The sequence below is a fragment of the Corvus cornix genome, chromosome 11 (assembly GCF_000738735.6).
Source record: "Corvus cornix cornix isolate S_Up_H32 chromosome 11, ASM73873v5, whole genome shotgun sequence".
NCBI lineage: Eukaryota > Metazoa > Chordata > Aves > Passeriformes > Corvidae > Corvus > Corvus cornix.
The window spans coordinates 2,861,410-2,884,203 of record NC_046341.1 but is presented as its reverse complement, the minus strand read 5'-3'; the positions used below and the strand labels follow the sequence as shown (position 1 = coordinate 2,884,203).

Genomic DNA, 22,794 nt, shown 5'->3' with positions numbered 1-22,794 from the left:
TCTCAAACCTCTGATTACATGAGTCACCAAAATATATTGCCACAGGAATCATGGAAAACTTTCCTTTGACTTGCTGAGAGGAGTTTAACTTTGAAAGCCTCATGGCAGTGTTTGTTGGAACACTGATGTTGATTGCTAAACAGTAAAAAAAAAAATCAATAGGGTGAAACTAACTTGCCATAGGTGAGTAATTTAAAGTTCCAAATCAATTTATTTTGGGGGTATTTTTATTGCATTATACATAAAATGCCATAAAGGAAAAAATGAATGTGTTTTATTGTATGTCTAAGCAAATTGGAAAGCTCTTGGGTAATCTATAGAAATAAATTTAAACGAGCAAAGCTTTTTTACTTGATCATCTATATTTCATATTCTGTGTGGAGGGAGGGAATTTGCCATCAGTACTTCTTTATTCAGTGTTTAATTAATGTGATTAATGCAGTGCAGTTTGGAGCATGATAGGTTCCCAAGCTCAAGGCAAGCTATGAAGCAGATACATAGCTAATAGTAACATATAAGAATTAATATAGATTTTCAATGCTAGAGATGCCGCGGTGTTCAGGTGGGAATTGGAACCTTCTAAAATAGTACACTCCAGATAGAACCCCAGCTCAATAATGTTTGCTACAAACGTGGGAGTTGCTGAAGGAGAAGCCAATATTGCATTCCTCAGGTCTAGGGCAGAAAAAGTGGAGGAGTTAAGATGAAGTGCAGATTTGCTCCTAATCAAATCCAGAAGACGTGCTGCAAACCTTATTCAGAGAGATCTGCTAAGTCTGCAGCATGAACATGACAGGCAGGCAAAATTGTGGATTTGATCATTTAAAAACCTGTGGATTCCTGGGGTTTTGGCTACGTTAAAGGCTCTGAGAAAAGACACGCTGAAAATTGCTGAGGGGTGTTACCAAAGCGAGTTGCCAAAGGCTTAGTCTGCTCAGTAATCCAGGGAGCAGCTGGTTGAGCTAACTCCCAGTTAATTACCTCTCCATTTCTGCAATCACTCCGTGGTTTGTTTAGGGCAAGGTGGGCTGGAGGGTTTGGTGCTCAAATCGTTCAATTCATTAGTTTGCTGTAGAAAATAAAAGTTGGGAAATAAAGACCTCATTATTGTACACATTTTTTCATTTAATTCGTTATGGGCATGTTACAAACTGGCTTTGTAATTTGGGTAATCACGCACAAATGCTGGGGTTTGCTGCAGCATTTTCAGATCAAATACTTGTTTGGCTGGAGCTGGAGGCAGTGCTGAGGCAAACCCAGCTCACCGAAGGTGTAGAGGTGATTGACTAAACACCCTCATAAATCTTCCAGAGCCAAATCCTGATGTCTTTGCACTCTCTTCAATACCCAGGATAAGAAAAGCACTTTTATGGGTGGGGCATGGGGATCAAAGCTCTACATACAGTCATTTATCCGAGGAGGAAAATGAAAGAATGGTACATCTTCCTGCTGTTTAATGGGATCATTGTAGACCACCTATTTCCTACAATGAAGGACCTCAAGTCCTTTGTGCCATCTGCTTTCTTTAAATACTCCACTGTAGGCCAGCTAAACATCACAGTCCGTCCTAACTTCCATTGCTCAGTTTAATCCCTGTAGATTATCCTAAATAATTGGGCTTTTTCTTTGTCATTTCTTATACAATCCCAGGTTATGATCTCCTACAATGCCAGCCTTTTTAAAACTCTGCAGCACATCTAAAATCAGCATTTAAAGAAATGTTTAAGTTGTAAAGTCAAGCTCTGAGAAGATTAAGAAGTGCTTGGACCCAGAACACCCAAGCAACCTTAAATCATCCCCTGTCTATAAAGCCTTTAGACATCTGATTGCTCCAAGTTCATGCCCCTTCCAACTACTGTGAAAAAAGAGGTGAGACCTGCAAAAATGACTCCATTTTGAGGCACAGCCTGGATTCATTCCCACTGTACTTTCCATCCAAGGCTTTGAATGAAGTAGGGAGCTGTATGGAAAAAACTCAGCGTGATCAACATTTTCTTGTGTGGAACCACAGCAGACCCAGGAACCAGGGAGAGCAGATGGAAGAGATTCTCCCCCCAGCTTTGACAATTTATTGTGTGAAATCAACCCACCCGTCTCTCAGAAAAGATCTTGAAATGTTGACATTAATCTATTTTGACTTAGTGATGAGGAGTTGTGATGGAAGACTGCAGGGTCACTTGAAAATCTGATATTCCACTGAGAATCTTTTCCAGTCTACACTGAGAGTTAGAGACTGAATTTAATATCTGTTCTGAGATTCAGACCCACTTGTCCAAATCTTCAGATGCTCCTCCATCCCCTGATTTTGCATCCCTCAATTTAGCTCTAAGTTTAAAACCAATCAGAAAACGCATGCCCCCAAAAAACCTCGCTGCTTTTAATGAGAGGTTCTAAGCAACCTTTTCTTCTCACTGTGGTGGTGGGGAGGTCTTCAGGAGCCTTTCCAGTACCGGATTTGACATCTGTTTTCTGAGGCACTGACTGGAATAGTCTGCCCAAGGAATGATCCAGCTGGCTGAGTATTCCTAGGTGCTGGATTATAATGCAATGGGGAGGAAAGCCATACTTGTGGGTATGGCAGAACATGCCATTTAGTGTGAAGTATTCCAGTGTCATTTTGTTTAGGAAACCAAGCAGCTCATTGTAAGCAAGATGACTATTTCACATTTTTTCTGTGTTCTCCATAATTCTCCTCCCCAACTCTCCCAAGAGAACAAAAATACGTAAAACGCAGTAAGATAATTTTCATGTTGCATCAAGCTATAATCCCTGATAATTCCAGGCTAGCGTTGTGGAAGAAATGACTGAACTTGATTCACTTTCTGTTGTGAAATTTTTAAAAAACAGGTTTCCAGCTGACTTTCCTACTGCTGTACTCACTTTGCCTGAAATGATTTTGGCTTTCACAGCCTGGGTAGGCTCAACACAGCCACGAGGGATTTGGAAGACCTCACAGGGAAGACCTCCTACAATCTGCAATGGATGGTGTCCCTTCAGTTAGAAAATTTAGCTCCAAGGAGGTATTGCCTCAGCATCCCAGGAGAGGGATCTGCTCTTGGAAGGGTCTTCTTTCCTTGAGCCCTCTCAAGACTTTGACCTCCCTTTCACCAAATGGCTTCATGGCAGATTTCTGTTCACTCCAATATCCTCTCCACATCTGAGGGTGTTTCCATCCAGAGAAGGGGCAGTCATTTCCAAAGCTGGAGGTTCTTTATGGAGAAAGCCCTACTCATTTCTCTTTATTCAGAATTCTCTTTTTTTTTTTTAAGTGCATTGCTGCAGCCATCTAGAGTTTTAAAAGTCAGAGCTCCAAGTGGAGCACAGCTCTGGTGTTACTACATTGTTCCAGTGAAAAACCTGACCCATGAAGTGGGTTGATCAGCTTCCAGTTGATTAAAGATGTTCTCCAGAAGAACGGTCTAATTCGGAGTTGACAAAGGCAATTATGGAAACTATGTCTGCTTCCAATAAAACTCCCTGCCTCCTTGCCAGGCACAGAGGGAAAAACCTGCCTTCAAACTCCTGGCCATGAACTTGCTTCATGTTTTAGCAGTGCCGCTCCTTGGCACTGCAAAATCACTAAAAATGACCAGAATATCCCCTACATCCAAAGCCAGGATGTTCCTTCATATATTTTCTTGGTTTTCCCCCATCCCAGTGGCAGCACACTGGTCTGAGCTGGGCTGCAGGCTGCTTCTCTTCTTTATGCCAATCCAGCAAGGTCCCAAGCACAAACTGGGAAGCCATTTGGCCAGAGGTAAATTCTTCCCTCCATAGCCACACCTGACTGCCCAGGGTGTCGTCCCAGGCTGGGTGAAAAGCTTTGGGTGAAGGTGGCGCATTGGGGTTGATTATTACTCTCGCTGACAGTGCTGAAGGTGCTGATTTTCCTGCAGTGCAGTGCATCATGCTGGATTCATTTACTGCGTGTTCTGTGCCCGTGTCTGGGATTCATTGGCTGCACTGCAACTTTTGGAACCCCGCTCCAGCAGTGACTCCCTGACATGCGGCTCCAACCCCCAGCTCGTCTCCGACTGTACTTTTATTACCGTGAGGAGATCTCTGTGTAGCTTCAGACTGCTGCAAATTTCCAAGGGCCGCCTCCCAACAAGTATCACTTTCCAATTTCATTCCCCTCAAGAAATTCTGTCAACAGCTTCTCCCAATTCCATTAATCTTGTGTTTTACCATCTTAAAGCCTCCCATTCTCTCAGCTCCCTTAAAGATGTGACCAGTGTTTCTCCTTGAGTGCTGACAATTACTTTCTCATTCTTGTGTGGAGCTGCTCTCCCTGCTAAGAACCACATGCAGGTTTCAATAATACCTATTCATCAGTAATGTATGGAGTGAGCCAGGTCTGGATTTCCACACTGAGGTACTGATGTGTTTTACATACCTTTCCTTACTCAAAAGGGATTTTCTGTCTCTGAACACTAAATATGAGAAGCATTTTTCAAATTCTTTGACAGAATGCTTTTAACATATCAGCAGGGTTAATAAATCTTTCCCATTTGTTCTGTTCACTTTTATTCATAGTGAAGTATTGATCAGCAACAAGCAGGGATTGTGAGGACAGTTCTCAAATCAAAGTGATATATGGTGCTACCAGGACAGATACAAATGGTTTGGTTTGGAGCTGTGCTCCTTTAGCCCCAAGGATTTTCCCCCAGCAGCAAGAAAATCCAGAAAGGGATCATTCAACCACCCCAGACCACCAACCTGTCAGAGCTCTCCATGTTAAATGTTGAGATTTGCTTTTCTTCACCCTTTTTCACCACGCTGCACTTGAATAACACACACATTTTATCTCTCCAAAATGCAAGCAACTGATGGGGTCCAAGAGACTGATTGAAATCAGGGATGGGGTGGCATAGAGGACAATAGTACTGAAATTATATTTCACTTTCTGTCCGTGCCTCAGATCTGGAATATCCAGGGGGTAATGCCTGCACCGATTTGATTTTCTCTGGGGCTACCTCTGTGTATGTGTATTCTTTACAGATACCTTAGGCTGTGCAACAATTAAATCAGTTAAAACCAAGAGAAAATTGGAAAGCTGAAAGCTAATTTATCCTAATTAGAAACATAGAATCGTTAAATTTGGAAAAGACCCCTCAGATCATTGAGTACTTCAATTTTGATAAAACACAAGGCAGGTATATTATCGAAGAAATATTCATGGAAAAAACCCAGACATTTCTTACGGAGAAAGTCTCAATACCTTTTATGAAGATGGGATGGAAAGATTGGAGATCCATGATGGAAATGGACAGGGTTCTGTTCTGAGAGGAAGAATTCAGTTTAATTTTCAGAAATTCTCAGAGACATATTGGGCTGTGAATAATCTTCTTAGATGCTGGTAAGACATCTCTCATCTAGGGCTTTTAAACCAGCCAGTGGCATAGGGGATTATCCTGAATTAGCAAACAAATTGCCTGGATGACCTAATCCATTTTCCATTTCGAGTTTCCATGAGTCTGTAGTTCTGTGAATGTTTTTCTCTGTTGGTCTTCGTACAAAAAGACTTCTCAACAAATCATTGGTTTTTTCATTGGTTGCTTTTTTGGTCTGGTCCTTGGAACTCCTGTCTAAAATTTTGGTGACACGTTGTGCTTTTGTCAGCCCTGGCAAGGAGGCAGGAACTGTGCATGCGATCCACTGAGGAGAACGGAATGTCAAAAAGCACTGGTGGCACGACAAGGGCCGGCAAAGTTGGGAATTGGGAGTCTATTTTTAGTGGCTGAAGATTGTTCCGAGGTTAAAGGAACATACAATTCTGGGGGAAGGTGGAGGGAATATTTGCCGTCCCTGGAGGGAATCCGAGAGGATTGCAGAGTAAGGGGTCAGAGGAGCAAGGGGAGGGGAGGGCTATCTGTGACACAGCTGTTTTGGGAACAAAAAGAAAGAAAAAAAAGGAGTTGGATGGTAATTCCTGGTGCTGTATCCCACTGAAGGATTTTTCAGAGTGGTGGAGTGAAAGAAGCATAGTCATATTTAAGGCATCAGACCACCTACATCTTAACAGATCCACAAATTGACGTTAATGACGCCATTTATGTTTAAAAAGAAATTTAAATTCAGCTGGAAAAATAGAATGGACACTGAAACACTGCCTTACTTGTTCCAGCCAGCTTTCTAAAGCAGGATCTGATACATTTGCTGGAGGAAAGAGCAGAAAGGACAAAGCTCTACAGGGAAGATGTATCTCAGGCAGTTCTTCCCTTCAGCAAGTTCTGACCAACATTGGAAGACCTCAGGTTGTAGCAGTGACAAATTCTTGTGCTCAAAAAGGGGAAGACCAGTTTATTTACTATTTTGGCAGAAAAATGAACATTTGGGCAGTGTAGGACCCTTTTGGAGATGGAAATTGCTAAAGCAGCAAGATCTATTCATTGTAAATTAGCAATGCTTACAGTGGAAAAAAAAGGGATTTTTAATTTTTAAGTCACTTGCAAACTACATAAACCTTGCATGATTCTTTTCTTGTGCTTATTTAGTAAACTGAAAGTACAGCATTTTTCTTTCTCGTAGGACGATACTACCGACTCGCTTTTTCAAAAGGACAGGGAGCAACTCAAAATTTGCAGCAGGAAAAGGCACGAGAGCTGCCTAATTCAGCCACGTTTTTCTTTGCCCTTAAGAACTACCAGTTTTCTCCAAGGAATGAGGAGTGAGTGATTAAGCTCCATCTAGAACTAGACTGGTGTGTGTATTCCAGGGTGTGCACAAGTTAAACTGCCTTTTAGACAGGTTAAGGACGTGCTCAGGATTATTTCCTTTCACCTGTCAATCCACAGTTACCCACACAAGCTTTGGATGTGCATCCAAGACTTTCAAAGGTTGTTCTTTGTGTTTGAGGATAGACCAGAAAGCCAATATTGTTATTTTTGGGCTATTTTTAATGTCTACATACAGAGAGGTCTCTAGAGTTGCCATAAATATCCTGTTTGCTTTCTTTGTTTCTCTTTCATTTGGCTCCCTTGCTATCAACCAGACTATTCTTCCTAGAACGCTTTACTATGTCCCTGCTGCTCCCTTTGGAGGAGAAAATCAAGGAAATGCATTTGCAGGGGGAAAGGGATATTTATCCAGCAGTGAGTAACTTTTAAAAATAGTTAAATCAATTTAGAGCAAACTTTCAACAGAGAACGCTCACCTTTGGACAGAGATCAAGAATGGAAACTCTCAGACCAGAAGGAATTTGCGCAGGATGTAATGAGGAATAAAAAAATGTGAGTGGGTCTGGGGGGTGCCAGGACCAAAATTAGGCCAGGTCACCCCGACAGCCAGGCCAAAGGCTGCTTTTTCTCCATCTCACGCAGCTCACAAATGTCTAACATTTCGCTGAGAGTGTGAAGTGCAAATCCAAGCGCCCACAAGGATTAATTTACATGCCCGAGTGGGGAGCTGGGTTTAAACAACACAGCTCAACCCTATCTCAACCCAGCTCTGTCCCACGTGTGCACAAATCCACAGGCAGCCATTCCAGAGCCTACAGAGCATTTTCTTGTTGTGAGAGGCACGTGTGATGTTGGGCTCATTAAGACGAGATGTGAAATCAGATCCTCCTTTCTTCCTGCTCGGCTCTGGCTTTCTGCTGAATGTCACAAAAGCAGACTGCATTTGCTCACCCTCTGCCCGCAGCACTGGAGCTGAAGTTTATCACCATCTTTCTTCTATTTTTTTTAGCTTTTCAGATTCTTGGCTCCCTCATTCAGAAGCTCGTGGAAGAGGGAAATTCTCCTAGTGCAGCAAAGCACTCATGTACTGGAGCAGAATGCTGGTTTATTTTTTGATAAAGCAGATGTTGCATTTCTAACCTTTTCCCGTGCCCATTCTCCAGGCTGGCATGTGCAGACTCCAGGAACTCCTGACTTTGGCCACTCACACCTGGGCTGAGAGCCTGCCCTCACCAGGAGGGCTTTGCCTGAGCCTCCCCAGCGAGCTGGGGAAAAAGCCTTCCAGCAGCTCCTCTCACCTCGTAAAAGCCTGAGTGCGAATTGCTGGCGCATGTGGGAGACCCTGCAGGTTCTGGGGACACTGAATCTCTTCTGTTCTCCCACAAAAACTGCCCTGAGTTCTCAGCAAATCCCTCCCTTCGCCGTTTTAGCAGTAGCACTGTTTGGATGCTCCTCTCCCTCTCGTGTGTCACTGGGAATTTGCAGGCGGTGACAGGAGACAGGAGGATCAGTTCCAGTTTCCTGTGGTTATGCAGCATTTTTGCTGGACATTCTGCCCCCCTGATGATCCAGCACATGGATTTTAGGGCCATCCTCAGCACAAGGGGATGACACAGGGATCTGCAGATGGAAGGCAGGTGGTGGTTACACCAGTCCAGACATTGTATGTGCTCTGGACTATTGATGCCAAAAATTGGGCTACTGAAAGCTGGAGAGGGACTTTAGACAAGAGTATGTACAGATAAGACAATTGATAACTGTTTCAAAATGTAAGAGGGTAGATCTAGAATAGATATCAGGAAGAAATTCTTCCCTGTGAGGCCCTGGCACAGGCTGTCCAGAGCAGCTGTGGCTGCCCGTGGATGCCTGGAACTTTCCAAGGCCAGGCTGACTTGGGCTTGGAGCAACCTGGGATAGTGGAAGGTGTCCCTGCCCACAGCAGGAACACGCTGATCTTTAAGGCACCTTCCAACCCAAACCATTGCAGGATTCCATGACTCCATGATCTCAGCTGGAAAGCCAGGAATTGTCATAGTATGGGAACACACGGAAGGGAAAGAAAGGAATGACAGAGTCATGGCCATGTCAGATGTTTGTGCTCCTCGAGGATAGACAGCACCTGCCTCCCTGGAGGAAAATCCAAGGGAACTGTAGATGCCTTTGTAGCCTTGTCTGCCTTATTAGGTTAAAGGACTCCTGGTTTGGCCTTTGCCTGAGGGTATCCAGTTGCCTTTGCCCAGCAGGAGCTGAGGTATGCCGAATTAAGATGATGTATTCTGTGGACAGGTGCAGAATGGAATAATTTCTTCAGACAGGAGGGAGAAAAAAAAGGTGGCTGGAAAGTTTATCCTATTCTGCAGAAAACCACAGCACAGTGCATCAGGGACTTGCATATTTATTATCATATACATCTTGTATGTTCAGCGTCAGCTCTTGACTGTGGCTGGTGGGAGGTCTTGGTGCTCCTTGAGGGTGAGAGCTTCTGTTGTTTGGAATATTTTGACTTTTCTGAAGAGCCTGTGGCTCTTGGGAAGGGCCTTGCTGCTTCAGGGGGCTCAGATGGCATTTCTGGCAGCTAAACCCACTGGATGGCTTGGTCCTGCTCAGTGGGAGATGTCCCCATGTCACTGACACTACAACCCATGCTGCAACAGAGAAGTTTGCTCACTGCAGTCCCTACAATGAAGCCTGGCAGAGGCTCATTATCATCTCTCCATGGCACTTACGAGGGAAATCTCCTACCCCAGATATTTTACCCCACCAGAGACACCCTCCATGACAAACCACGGACATCTCCGAGCCAAAAAGCAAAGCTTTTGAGCTGTCAGCATGGCTGTGGTGGCTCACAGGGAAATCTGGGCAGAGTGTGGTGTGTTTATACATTGTCCCTGAGTGACAATCGCTCTCTGTGTCCCCCCAAAGCCATTAATGCTCTGAGGAGTCAGCAGATGAACTGGAGTGGTTAAACTCATTAACACCAGGTTAACTCCCATTGTGAAGCTCCTGGCTCGACATCAGAGGGCAATAAAACACCAAGAGCAACATGATGACTGTTATGATCAGGAAATTTGGGACATGTGTCATGAGAGGGAACAAACAGGGCAGCAGAGGTGTCTGGCAGCAGCGCTGCTGAGTGTTCATTGCCATTCACTCCCCCTCCATGTTCCTCTAATGCTCTTTATCAGCTTCCTCCGCTGCTGGGTGCAAACAAAGTCTGGCCCTTACCTGAGGGCCAGAGAGATGAGAGACAGTGTTAGACAGGATATTCCCAGCATTTTCAATGCTTCCTTTTTGGTGGGTTATGAATGTCTGACTGACACGGCCAAGCGAAAGTGCTGCGGGTTCCCGTGGGGCCCGTGTGGCTGTAAAGCTCACAAACATAATAATAACAAAGCCATAAATTCTGACCTGTGGTACAGTCCCAGCCGAATAACAGCTCCCCAGCTGTGGAATATGTGCCCTTGTTGTGTGAAGGTGGCAGACCCAGGGGTAAAGTTCACCTCGTATTTGTCAGGTTGTGTAGAGCCAGGCCCGTGTAATGACCGAAACTCAGCCAAAAGCCCCGGCAGCAGAACAGATGCCCAACTGTGTTTTGAGCCTGTTATGATCTACTGAATATTTTGTGAGGGGAGAAAGCTTAAAAAAATACATGATGAGGGACAGATAACAGGCAGGGCAAAAAGTGGTGGCGATCCCATTGCAAGGGGTGGTTTTATCCCCTACAAAACACCCAGGATTTTTGTATCTCAATGCCCTCAGGCCATGAGGACTGGATGCAGCCCAGGAGGAGGGATGAAATAACACATGGCTGTTTCTCCTTTCTGCAGCAATTTCTTCCCAGACAAAACCCTGCAGCCCCAAACTGCTGAAAGACATTAGCGAAGTCCCAAAGCTTACAGAAAGGCAGGGAAGTGCATGGGTGAATATTAGGGAAGACCGACAGAGCCGTGAGCTAATTCAGATCGTTCCCAACAAAGTAGGAAAAGTTGGACACTTGGAAAACTCCCAAGTACCCCACGCCTGCCTTTGGGAGGTGCTGGGATGGGCTGGCAGCAGGGAGATGCTCATAGGAGGAGTTGGGGAGAAAGTTTGGTTGGTCTGCCATCATCAGGAGGGGATTTTCCAGGGAAAAGGGACTTGGGAGGCAACTTCTTCATGCCCCCATCGCCTCTGTCATACTGGGATTGTGTGCACCTCGAGCCTCAGTGACAAGCGGGAGTGGGCTGCGCGCCATCCAGAGAAGGAAGGACGAGATGATTTGTTTTTGTGTGTGTTTTTCTTTCCATGTCTGCTCCTTGGAAGGAAACATGTCTGCTTTTAGAGAACAATGCTGCCCAGGGCCGTGGGAGTGAGTGACTGGGCTGTGCGAATCCCAACCCGCAGCCCGTTCCCAGGCCAGCCCTTGGCCGTGCTCAGCCCTGCACCGGCCCCTTCCAGAGGGTTAAATCCTAAATGAGGAGGGCTGGGGGCAGCTGGGAAGTGCAGCCCCTTCCTCCCTTTATGGGGGTGCAGCACTTGCTGTCCCTGAGCTGTTGGCAGCAGGGATGCTCTGGAGCTTCTTGACCATCCCCCAAATCCCCAGTCTGCATCCCATAACCTGCACTGTTACCTCAAATTCTTCCTCTGCTTCTTATCCCAAATGCTTTCCCTGGACTTTTCTTGGAGCTATTTCTTCTCCTCCATCCATATCCCAATGGACTGATGAGGACAATAAAATGGGGACAGGAGAGCTGCCAGCCCAGTAGGACAATCCACCAATTCCATCTCCCTCTTCTGGAACCAAGTGCAGTTATGTCAGATCTCCTCATCCTGAGATAACAAAACTCCCTTCAAAGTTCAAGCCAGGTCATGTTTTGTTCTGGTGTTCTCCACACAGCAAACTGTGAGGTGAAATTTGGGCTGCAACCCGCTAACTCCACTTGGAATGGCTTTTTGGGGTACAAAGCAGCATTTTAGGGATTCCCTGCCAGCTCTCTCCAACCTAACTAAAAGCACTTGGCATCAATTAGGGAACGTCCAGAAAGGCTGTGATTTCCATCTGTGCCTGAGCAGTGCAGGACTGGCGGCAGGAGGTGTTACAGAGGAGTCAAATACTGTGGATTTGGAGTTGTTGGGGTGAAGGGGACTGACAAGAGGCGCAAAGATACACTTGGGAGGGTTTAGGACTCCCAAATCTCCAGACAAGTACTGAGTTGAGAATATGCATTCCAGCAGCAGGATTAGCCAGGCATCTTCCTTATTTTACAGCATTTTTTGTCACCTTGTAGCTCCCCTGTCATTGCAGCCCTTTGAGCCCTGCCATGTCCAGGGACCGGGAAGGCTTTGGAGGGAGGTTTTTCTCTTTCCCAGCAAAATAAAACCCTTTTGGTGTCCTTCCTGGTGATCCTTGAGGTCTGCAGATCACCTTTAACAGAAACCCTTGCCGTGGCACTGGAGGGAATGCTTGAACAAGGCTCCTTAACACACCCCCATGTCCTCCCAGGCACTTCTCCCGCCCAATCCTGGCTGTCCCGGCACTGAATGGGACCTTAGTTTTAAGGATAAACACATCCATCACAAAGCTGTTTGGCCTACATCCCCTCCATGAAACCCCTTTTGAGGACTCTCTGCGCAGAGACCGCATCCCTGCTCTGCTTTCCACTCCCCAACCTGCTTTTTTCCAACGCTCCCCAAGCAAAATCCCGTGTTTTCCAGGAGCGGGAAGAGGTGCAGAAAAACAAGGGCCACTTTAACCCCTGTTTTAAAGCTGTAGTTCCCTCCTGACTTGGTATATTTAGTTTGGGCACAGTTCTGAAACAAAAGGTAGAAAGGAGCCAAGTTGTTGGGGCAGGGGGAGGGAAGAAAGTTGGTTTGATTTCAAGAGCCTTGGAAGATCATTAAAATTTCATAACAGGCAGAAAAAAAAGGTTGTTTGCTTCTAAGGTCTCTGGTGTTTAAAGGGCTAGAGACAAAACTGCCGAGCAGAATATTCCAGTTTATCCCGTGGAATAGGAAGGAATGGCCCCAGACATAATTACAAGTAAGTAGAGCAGCAAGAGAGGGGAAAAGTCTCAGGAAATCTGATGACTAAGAAGGCTTTTTTCGGCGGGGTTTAATCAGTTTGCCCGCTTGTTTGTTTGTGGTGATTCTTCTGATCCGCCTCAGTAAAGTGTTGGATGCTTTGACGACAAAACGGGTGGGATGGGGGGAATTTTGGCTCCTTAAATTTGGGGGCAGCTGAAGGCAAAGCGAGGGAGCAGGGGTGAAATGTGAAGCGTGGTTTGTGAGTTTACAGAGCTGGGTTCAGGGGATGGGGTTTCAGCAGTGGTCTCACTACTCACCGACTTTGGAGGTTTTATCCACTGAACAAGCAACAGGAGAGAGATTTTTACAGAAGCAGGGAAATGATATCTCATTAATATTCCTACCTAGCAGAAAAAGAAGGGAATAATAACATTAATGGTCCTAAAGCAGCAGGGAGATGATGATGAATGTTGGGCTGTACATGAAAACTATACAAGGCTGTATAGATTTCAAAAAAAAAAATCTGTGCTATTTCTGCTCTTGGGCTTCACTCTTTAAAAATACATTACCACTGAAATGGAGTTTTAGCAGGGAATAACAACGTTGGCAAAAAATTTCTTTGAAGCGCAGAACTCCCGATCTGAAAAACAAAATGGGTCGTAAATCACAGAACGCATTAAGAGCCACAAGATAAATGGAAATCTAACATTGTAAAATATTCTTCTCAGTACAAAATAGCATTTAAAACCAGTGTTTTATAGTGATAAAAATGATAGTAAAGAGATTATATTCCCGTCAAGGTTGTAGGCATCAGTTCCATTCTAAAATCACGGCACAGTACTTTAAAAAGTCATTAATAGTGATTTGATATTTGTATATATGACATCAGACTTATTCCTGAAAAGGAGAAACTTTTAGCTCTGTATTTATATTTTATTATGAACTTGCTTTCAGTTGTCTGCAATTTGTACAACATTGTTGTACTCAATGGCTTAGTTCTTGCAGCAAAAGATATATATCTTAATTTTTTATTTTGTTTTACCAAAAAAACCCTCAAATCCTAAAAAAAATAGCCTTATAATTTCAAATGATTGTTAAATAACCTTCAAGCTGAACACAAAGAAAATATATTGAATTATTCGTTGAAATGCATAATATTTTCTGCTTTTTTAATTAGAGCTCATTACCCTTTCTCTTTTTATACCTACTACACAAACATTGCACCCATAAGAGCAGCTTTATAATCAGAGGAAGCATTTTTAAAGGAATATTGTTAAATTCAAAGTGAAATCCTATTATCTCTTGTGGGATCTGTGCTCCTAAATCATTACCTACGGTAAATTATTCCTCTGATTTGAAATGTTCATCCCACAAGGAAGATTGATTATTCTACTAGGATACAATATTCTCCTTATTTTTCTGTCTCCTGGGAAAAGATCAGCTTCCCTGCATTTCAGGTTTTACACGAGTGTACAAATAAAACACTGAGATGATTTCTGAGGATTATCCATATGCAAACTCCCATCATTTTTTAAGGAGTTTCCCAGAGAGGAGCCTGATCCAAGCCGGGTTGGAGTTAATGACTCATTTCTAGCTGCTGTAAAGGGATTTGGAGCTGAGCACTGGAGGATGAACTTTCACAAGAACATGAATTTTATCATCTTGCAAAATCAGGAATCATGGAATAATTTAGCCTGTAGTTGGAGAGTGTAATTTGGTCTGATAATGATATTTTCCTCCGTGTACTTTGGATTTATCAGTGGTTTGTGGCTAACACAGCCCGTGTCAGCTGATTTCTCACCCCTGAGTTAATAAAACACTGTGTGTTTGTGTAGAAAAACAACAGATTTTGAACCTGACTCTGATTGTATTGGTTTTTTTAAAATAGACAGTGATATTATCTATAAAAGAGCCCATTCCACAATTTGATGATTAATGGGATACCCTGAAATCTCACTACCATATTAGAAAACAGAGAAGTCTGAGGGATTACAGGAGTTCTGGAGGCAGTGACGGTTCAGATGCTTTTTGCCTTATTTTCTCTCTTGCTCTTCTACCTTTATTCCTTGCAGTGGGGTTCCGTGTTCCTTCCCACAAAGCTTCCATTGGGAGCAGGGAGGAGGGTCTGGAAAGGGTCAGCTCAGTGTAAGCAGGGTCTGGAAACAAGGCCCATGTTGTCACACCAGGTTTGCTCAACACTTCCAACCCAACCTGCGTCTCCATGTCCTGCCATAATGCAAATGAGGCTGTTCCTGCTGGGAACGTGGCATTCCCGGGAACATTCCCTCCTGGGAGCGAGGGCAGCAAGTCCTCCTGATTGAAGAGCTCTTACTGATGCTGCTATTCTTACTTGACAGGGATTCACAGCCTCCCTGCTCAGCCTTTCCCTTATTTCTACATGTAAAGAAGCAAAAAGGGATGGCTCCCAGCTAGATGAGTTTACAGGAATAATTGGAGTGTAGACCTGTGAAAGGAACCTCCTTCAACTCATTTTTCAGAGAGGGAGCTTTAAAGATGCAACTCTAAATGCCCCCCTCCCCCCAAAATAAAAGGAATTTTTTTCAGGGTGGGTGCAGTTATTTGCAGATAATGCCATTTATGAGCCCACAAATCTTCTGGGATTTTCCACCACAGCTGGGAGCACACAGGGGTCTCATCCCTTTGTACCAAAGAAGCTGGCACTGCAGGATTTCTCTCCCTGATCCATGTCCCAGGACTTTCCAAGTCATGTGAGCCACCCCAAAAAATCATTTAAAGAGATTTTTAAGAATCAAACATGCCTGGGATAAGTGAAAAGCTGGATTCTACTTAATTTCTGTTCTTTCCGTGCAGGAGAAATTCACAGAGCCCAGTGGAAAGAGTGCAAACGAGCCCAGAAGTGCCAGGGGCAAAATGTGGTGTATTATTTCCAACACCACTGACTTCCCACCCCTCTCCCACCCCTGGACAGAAATCTTGGCTGGCTCAGGGATGCAGTTTGCAACCTCTCTGCTCCACCACTTGTAAATAAAGGCCTTTTTATCTCTGGGGTTTCGTGTTCAGAAGAAAGTTATCTGTGGCCATAAAAAACACATCTGTTGGTAGCTCAGCTGAGGGCAGAGCAGCCAAGTGTTCAGCATGGCATGGAAATGCTTCCAGCAGGATTAGGGCCACAGTTATGTCCTTTCCTTCCCTTAGTCCAGTGCACTTGATCCTGACCCAGGCAGTGGCTGTTCCTTCTGGAGGGTGGCAACTCAGAAAATGTCAAATATCTGATTTTTTTTTTTTGTGCTTAAAAAAGCTGTCCTCACATGAGCAGAAAGATTTTGTTACAACATCTCCAAAAACCCTTAAACTCTCAGAAACTGCCCTCAGCACTGGTGGAGTTATCACAGCTCCAGCACCCCTGGAGAGGATGAAGCTCCTTATCCTGAGCTCAGCACAGCTCTGTCTGCAGCAGGGGCAGGACAGGGATGGGCACGGAGCAGATAAATGGGGTTGTAATGGGGTGGGGAGCAGCTGTAAAACCCAGTCTGCCAAATCCAGCAGAGGCAGCTGCCCTTCCCTACTCCCAGTGAAGTCTCTTCCTCCTGACAGTTTGCTGAAAGGATTTCCATTGTGTGGTACTTAGCACATCTGGGAGTTTATTGCAGGCTGGTGCTTTCTGTTTTCTATCTCAGTGACACTGACAGAAGATGCGGAAGAACAATTCGTGCCAGATCCCTGATCCGCGCTGCATCCAAATGTGGTAAAACCCTGAAAAGCTCTGACGTAGGAGAGCCCTGCTTGTCCTGGTCTGATCCTGAATGACACTGACACCCACTGACTTCTCCCTGCAACAGATGCTGCTTAGGAAAAATATGAGGATTTGGACAAACGATAGGAAAAAAAGGTTTATTTCCAAAATACAGCCTTTAAACACAGGGCACTGGCGTGTGTGGCAGGGGTGGAACACAACATTGACCAGATTCCTCGTGTCCTGACTTTATTACCACACTGAATATGGAGAAAGGGAAAAAATAAAGCCTTCCCAGGCAGGAATAAAGCTCAAATCTCAGCTTCTCAGACTCCATAAAGGAGCAATGAGGATGGTTCATGGCAGAGAGAGCTTCCCTGGTAATATCCAGATGTCCCTGTCCTCCCCACCCAGCAGTTGCCCTGGAAAATGTCTGATGGCTGGGTTGTGTTATAGCAGAAATTAGGGATTTTCCAGCTGGACAACAGGCTGTGGCCATAGGGCATCTGCATCCCAACGCCTTTCCCTGCCCTTTACCTCAGCTGGCCCTTTGCAATGGGCTGCGGTGAAATCATGTTCCCAATGGCAGGAATACAAAATAACTCATGATGTGCCTCAAACTGTGAGCAAAGAGTATCTGATCCTGCCCAAACACAGACCTGCTCGCTTCAAAGGGGGCAATATTTACTCAGTAATCAGCATCTAACTCCCTTTCCCGGCCCAAATATTCCCTTCTGTGCTCAGCCACATTTTCTGCCCGTCCAGAAAATCTGCATGAGGTGGGCTGGGTGAACATGGGGATGAGAGTAGTGCTCCCAGGGAATGCCTGCATCCCAGGGATCATCCCAAGGGCTACAAGCCCTGACACCTCAGGACCAAGGATTTTCTCCTGGCTCATTTTATTTATAACCACCAAGCTTGGGCAGGGCTACTGACAATCCAGATTTCTGTGCTTTCCACATTTTCAAAAAAAAACTTTCCCCCATGTAAGTGAGCAAAGAAACACCTTCCTTTCCTCAGGGATGGTGAAATAGGAGCAAAGAACCAAATTCCAGCCTCGAAGTGCGATTTAGAGCTCCCAGGAGGCACAAGATCTCCCTCTTGCCATCCCTTTGCTGGCTTCAACATCTCAGAATGACCAGCTGGGCAGAATGAAATTCCTGCCATTCCCAGATACTGTGATAAATATTTAATAAATAATCGAATTAAACCCTAATGTTGCTTATATTTATTTGGGGGTTTTTTTTAGGTCAGCATCTGCAGCTTCTCGTGCTGTTATTTGTGAAACAGCTTTATTAGCCTATTACAAAAGCAGGCATTTGTTATGCAGCAAATTGAAGTTTCACAGTCAATGGATGTTTTGCGGCCTGGGAAAGAGTAAACACCAACTGGAAAAGTCACTTGTGCCTATTCTTGTTTTTGCCCAGTAAGAATTAATATCAGATGTGTAAATGGTGGAATTCCTTGAAGGAAATGCATCTCCTTTGTTAAGGGACTGCTAGCTGGAAACTGCAGAGCCTCGGATGATGTAATAGCCAGACGTCTGCAGACTTTTAGAACAATTGTCATTTATTTCCAGGAATAAGAGGAAATTTCTTTCTACTTCTCTTCCCACATCACTCATCCTGGGAGGGAAAGATGCTTTCCAAGGCATTTCAGCAGTCACTAATGGCACAGTTCTGTATGGGTCACTCTACTTGACAGATGGATTAGGATCCAGTGTCAAACTAAGGAAAAATGGAGAAGAAATCTCCATCTGAGGATGGAGACAGACTGATGAGTCCACCCTGCTGGTAATACTGAATTATTCAAGGACTAAAGATGAAAGGTGACTGCGATGAAATGCCAAAAATCCATCTGGAAGTCCATGGCTGAGTGAGAAAACGTCAGGTGAAATTCAGGATAGATAAATGTCAAGTGATGGACACAGGGGAGGAGGGTGCTGGGAATCCTCTAAAGTAACCCTGACTCTTACACTCTAAACTAACTCTAATCATTGAGGAGAGATAGAGCTCTGAGGGTGATTATCCTGGGAAATAGTTTGGACTTGTAACTCTCAGGAAGTAAAGTAAATGTTAGGAATTATTAAGAAATGAAGAAGGGATAGATAGATAATAGATAGATAGATAGATAGATAGATAGATAGATAGAGTGTTATTTTATAAACCTTTGGTGCATCTCCACCTGGAACACCTGAAATCTCCCAGCTCCCAAAGGAAGCAGTCCAACTGGAACACACTTAGAGGACGGCGCCAAGGATAATTAAAGACTCAGTCTTCAGTGTGAGAACGATTAAATGAACTCTGTTTCTTCAGCCAGAAGAGAGACGAGTGAGAGGATCTGATGGCCTTCTCAGGAATTAGGAATGACAAGGAGAGAATAGTGAGCAGCGGTTTGCTGGTTTTGCCTCTAACACAGAACTCAGAAGCATGAAATGAAGCTGGTGGCTGGCAGTTCCCACCAAGCAGGAGCAATCTCCACTCCATGCTTCGTCATCCTGTGGAACTCCTTGCCACGGGATCCTGGGAGTGTTAAAAGTTTACTGGATGCATTCATGAAAGAAAAACTCATCAGAGGTTTTTAAAATCCATCTGGGTTTTGTATTAAACAGAAAGGCTCCATGTCTGGTTCAGAAAGTGCCTGAGCCAGAAACCACTGTAGGTTGGGCAAGTATTTGGGGGGGAAGTATCGCTGTAGGACTGACCTACATTTGTACTCTTTGCTGGGCTCTCACTACTGTTGCAGATAGGAGGTTATTTGGCATGGGCTTCCAGCCTGACCTGCTAAAGCTGTTCATATCTCCTTGTGAGCCCAGACTTCCAAGTGATAAGTAATTCCAGACAAATGCATTCCTTATGTTCTCTCTTAAATGTAATAATAATGTTAACTATTAAGTCAGGTGATGACAAGCCAACACAGAGCGGCCTCAGGTCTTGAGCTTCTCCTTTCCCAGTCCTTATTTCCTTTGCTCTGGGTTGAGGTGACCCAGGGCAGCCCACAGGTGCTATAGGGTCAGGTCCACATGGGTGGACGTCAAGTCTCATCTGCCAGTCTTGGCTCCAACAACCTGTGCAGGGCCACCAAGAGACAAACAGAGGTAGTTAATGCACTGCAGGGCACTGACAAAGTTGATTTGGTGACCAGGCTAACTTTACTTTGCATCTGAAAATCACAGTTTGAGGAGCTGTGCCCAGATTTCCTCCAGCTACCAAACAGCTCTGGGGTACTGATACAGCTCTTGGAGCTCAGGGCATTTTAGCAGGGAGGAAAGCTCAGTTGAAAACATTCCTTCTGGCTCTAAACTAGGAGAAACCTCCATAAGAGATATTCACAATCGTGTGAGCAGCTCCTCCATCTCTAATTGCCTGGCCAGGAAGATTAAAACAGCTACGATGGTTTCTGGGCAAATATCTCTGTGTTTTAGTGAAGCGTTTGATAGTCCCATAAAATCTTATTTGAAAGCTTGACTCAGTCTGGCCTGGATATGAGTACTTGTCTGTGGTCTCTGCATTGGCTGGGATACCACAAACCAGGATAAAGTCTGATGAAGTTTGAGGAGATGAAGGAGGTGCTGTTTGCAGAGGAAAGTGCATTAAGCCTGACTTTATCAAATTTTTTCATGGATACATTGCAAGATGCAGCAAACAAAACGTGCATTGGACTTGCAGATGGGGGGAAACATTTGGGAAGAACACAGGAGCTGAATTACTGGTAAAGCTTCAAAAACTCAGAGTAAGTCACCTCCAGCAGAAAAAGTCTCCATGCATGAAGGGATATGTGACCACCACTGAGGAGAACATTTGATCTCTGCTGGTTGTAGGATATGGCAGTGGAAAACTTGTCCTTTATGAGGATCCAGAAGGAGAGACGGATCTGAATCCACTACGGAGATAACATAGTTTGGAAAGCCCAAACTATCCTCATGGTGATCATCTTATTTCATGAGTGCTGCTCCACTCTGGGAGCCTCAGCAAGGAATCAACACCCCAGAGACAGCTCTGGGAGAGATGAGAGAAGGAAAAATAAAAAGAATTCTTTAAAAGTAATAAAAATAATGAAGAGGAATGGCTTACGAGAAAATATTAAAATACCTAAATATGGTTAAATTGGCCAAATTATGACTAAGGGAGGATATGATAACTGTCTGCATGTATATGAGGGCTGTAAACCACCAGGAAAGGAAAGGCATTTTTTTGATTGGCATAAGAAGAAATTTCAGAGAAATCCCATTAAATTAAACAAAGGAAAACGTTGAATGAATAACAGGAATTGTTCCTAATGGTAAACTTGACCAGAATTTGCAAAATGTTTTATATAAATTGATCTGAAAAAAACATCAAGGAGATGTGAGAAAGCTGCTCGGATCCCAGCTATTAAAGATATTGGCTTCTCGTGCTTCCTGCAGCAAAGCAAGGAACAAGAACAATCGAACTCAATGGAAAGGGTTTGGCTCTCTTTGTTTTCTGGTGCAGGAAACCAACGATTTTAGAAAACTCTGCCAATGGTCTCGTTGTTAAAAATGCGGTGAGTGCATCCAGAAAGCTCAGTCACAAAAGAACACGGGTTTCTGAGGGCTTAGGGCTGAGTCTTCCATCTTTCCAGGTTTTCAAAATATTTCTCAGCAAACCCTGCCAGAACAACCCCCAATGTGCTGCAGCCTGGAGAGCACAAGGTGTGATAAAAGAGGGAAGGAGCATCATTTACATTCCCAGCACAAACATCAGCCCATGTAGGACGAGCTGGTCCAAGTCCAGCTTTCTTGAAGTGGTTTTTGACCAGAATTCCCAGCGAGGTGCCCAAATGTGGGCGAGAATTCCCGTGTTGTCTTTGTGGTGCACCCAAACCACAGGTGGAGTCCATATGAACTGGGGAATGTCCACACCACCGTAAGGCCCAGCTCTCATACTGGGAGATGTTTAGAGCTGGCAGAGGCAGCATAACATGGAATTCCTCCCTGGCGCTGGGATCCATGTTCCTTTCACAAAACCACTTCCATCAGCAGAGGCTGAGAGCAAGTCCTTCTACACTCCAGTGTGTCCACCTAATTGAGGTGTCCTTGGTGGTTTCTTTTCCAGCAGGAATCATGCAGCAGATTGAATTTCAGAATCCTAGAATCCTAGAATTATGGAATAGTTTGATTTGGAAGGGACTTTAAAGGTCATCTAGTCCAAACCCCCTGCAATAAGCAGGGACAGAGCATCATAAAATCATAGAATGGTTTGGGTTGGAAGGGACCATAAAAATTCTCTTGGTCCAAGCCCACTGCAGTTGGGCAAGGACACCTTCCACTAGAGCAGGTTGCTCCAAGCCTCATCCAACCTGACATCTTCAGCTGGATCTGCCCCTGGATGTTTCCATGGGTGAAGCAAGGAGAGGTCTTTGACAAACCTGTTGTGCCAAGATTTGGTTTTGGCCATGAACAAGTGAAAGAAGCTTTTAACACTGACATGTTGGACTGAAAAAGAGCAGGTGTGCAGAGGAGACCTCAGGTCTCCTCTAGGCACCAGAACATTTTCTTGCTAATCTTGCAGAATGAAGGTTTTACTTTGAGTTTCTCAGGCCCTTCTTGAATCTGGAAACATCTCTTCGGTCTTAAATGAGCAGATTCTCCAAAGAACTTGAAGAATGAGCACTTCCATTGAAGCTAGAGCAGGGAAGGAGGAAGCAAACCTCACCTTTTGGAATCTTTGCCCAGTTTGTGTCGCTTCATCGCCACCCTACGAAGGCTGTACTCTTAAATCAGGTCTCTATCAAATCCCTGCGTTGCTGCAAGCTAATCAAATCCATGGAGGTGGCTGGCATCAGTTCAATAATATGGATTGTATCAAGACTCAGGATTTTCATATTTCAAAGAATGTTATGATTTTTAAAATCACAAACAGGGCCGTATTTATGCACAGCCCCTTGCTGTGTGCTACGTTATCCACTTAGACTCACATTACAAAAATAAGCTGTAAACACTTTTGATGAAAGGGTTTACACCCCGAGAATGGACTTTTGTTTTAATGCCCAATTTCACATTGGTATTTAACCTTTCCCCTCTGTTTTACATATATTCTGTCATTTCGTTCCAGCTTGCTATTTATTTATATTTGTGCAGGGAAGGAAAAAAAAAAAGGGAAATCATATTTCTTTTTTAAAAATGGGTAAGTAAATACAGTTACCAAAAAAGTGTTCACTCAGCTCTTAGTTAAATGTATGCAGCAAATCAGAGTCTGTTTACCCTGAAAGTGTTTTGTTTGGGGTCATAGATGATTTCCATTGGCCATGAATGAGCATCAGCTAAAAGCAAAATGAGAAATCTTTTACCTGTTGAGACATTAATTAAAGTTTAATTAGCTCCTGTTTGCACAGTGCTTTGAAGACGTGAAAGCGTTTTGGAAATCCTGTGTGTGT

General features: G+C 44.3%; 1 long non-coding RNA gene across 1 annotated transcript; it reads left to right on the top strand.

The window, feature by feature from the left end:
* Positions 1 to 12,587: 12,587 nt before the first annotated feature.
* On the top strand, positions 12,588 to 17,614 carry LOC120410606. The gene is made up of 2 exons (XR_005602906.1): positions 12,588 to 12,699; positions 16,343 to 17,614. It is a non-coding gene; the product is annotated as an uncharacterized LOC120410606 (long non-coding RNA).
* The last annotated feature ends 5,180 nt before the right edge of the window (positions 17,615 to 22,794 follow it).